The sequence below is a fragment of the Centruroides vittatus genome, unplaced genomic scaffold (assembly GCF_030686945.1).
Source record: "Centruroides vittatus isolate TY-2023 unplaced genomic scaffold, ASM3068694v2 contig_680, whole genome shotgun sequence".
Lineage (NCBI taxonomy): Eukaryota > Metazoa > Arthropoda > Arachnida > Scorpiones > Buthidae > Centruroides > Centruroides vittatus.
The window spans coordinates 4,431,819-4,432,976 of record NW_027122427.1 but is presented as its reverse complement, the minus strand read 5'-3'; the positions used below and the strand labels follow the sequence as shown (position 1 = coordinate 4,432,976).

At 41.4% G+C, this 1,158-nt stretch overlaps 1 non-coding gene across 1 annotated transcript; it reads left to right on the top strand.

Moving 5' to 3' along the window:
* Positions 1-438: 438 nt before the first annotated feature.
* On the top strand, positions 439-520 carry TRNAL-UAG (transfer RNA leucine (anticodon UAG)). The gene has a single exon. It is a non-coding gene; the product is annotated as a tRNA-Leu (tRNA).
* The last annotated feature ends 638 nt before the right edge of the window (positions 521-1,158 follow it).

The following is a 1,158-nucleotide window of genomic DNA, read 5'->3' as shown; positions in this document are numbered from 1 at the left end:
TTTTAATGTTAAGGCTAGGAAGACAAACTACCTTTGTTTGCCTACATACCGACAAGTTGTCAGGATTGTATTGTAAAAATATAAGGCAAAAATCTTGTATATATATTGAAAGGTTTTCTATATTTTTAGTTATGTTTATTAAAAAAGGTAATTTAACTTTCTGAAAGTTAAATAAAGTCCTCCTTGTCAGAAGTGTTCGAAGGTAGGGTGGCCGAGCGGTCAAATAAGGATGACTCTGATTCTCGAATAGGGGAAATAATGACCATATAATGAAAAAAAAAATGTCAGTTGAGGTGATTATGCGCTAGTTTCGTTGGCCTGTTTACCTCACGTTGGTTGTTGTCTGCTGCCGTCGGCACGCACCTGGTTTTAGGAGAAAGGCCGAAACCTTCTCGCCTTTTTCTTAGTTGATGTGGCATTTGTCAGAAGTGTTCGAGTGGTAGGGTGGCCGAGCGGTCTAAGGCGCTGGTTTTAGGCACCAGTCTCTTCGGAGGCGTGGGTTCGAATCCCACCCCTACCAGCACGATTTTTTGCGCATTCTTGAAACGCGAAGCTTTCTTTTAACCCCTCCACCTTATTTAAACTAAAAATCTTTACGCTGTTTTACAGTCATATTTAATAAACGTTGATGCAAAGCGCGCAGAAACAGTTTGCCTGCAAACGTGTCTGTTATTTCAGTTTTCCACCGTAACGTGCACAACTCGCATTCGCTTCAGAAATCTTTCCGATAACCTTAAATTTCTAAGCGCGAATCTATTGCAATGTGATCGTTCTTTGTTCATTCATTTTTGTACAAATCGACAAAAAGCGACTTGGAAGACTGACGATTTAATTTGCATACATGGACGCAAAGAACGCATTAACTGGCAGGGGTAGGCTTCGAAACCACGCCTCCAAAGAGACTGGTGCCTTAAATCAGCACCTTAGACCGCTCGGCCACCCTACCGACTGAGTGTATAGTTACCAAGTTGTAACTGTGCAAATTCGCGATCGGATCTCTCGTTCTACTTGTCGAATATAAATGAAATTTTGAAAACTGGTAGATTTCGCTTTTCTTTGCGTTCTAAGAACGTTTGAGTTCGATTGTTCTTTGTCTAAAAGTGGAGGCAGCAGTTGCGAGCGAAACTGACGAGCACATCAAGCTTTTTTCCGAAGGTT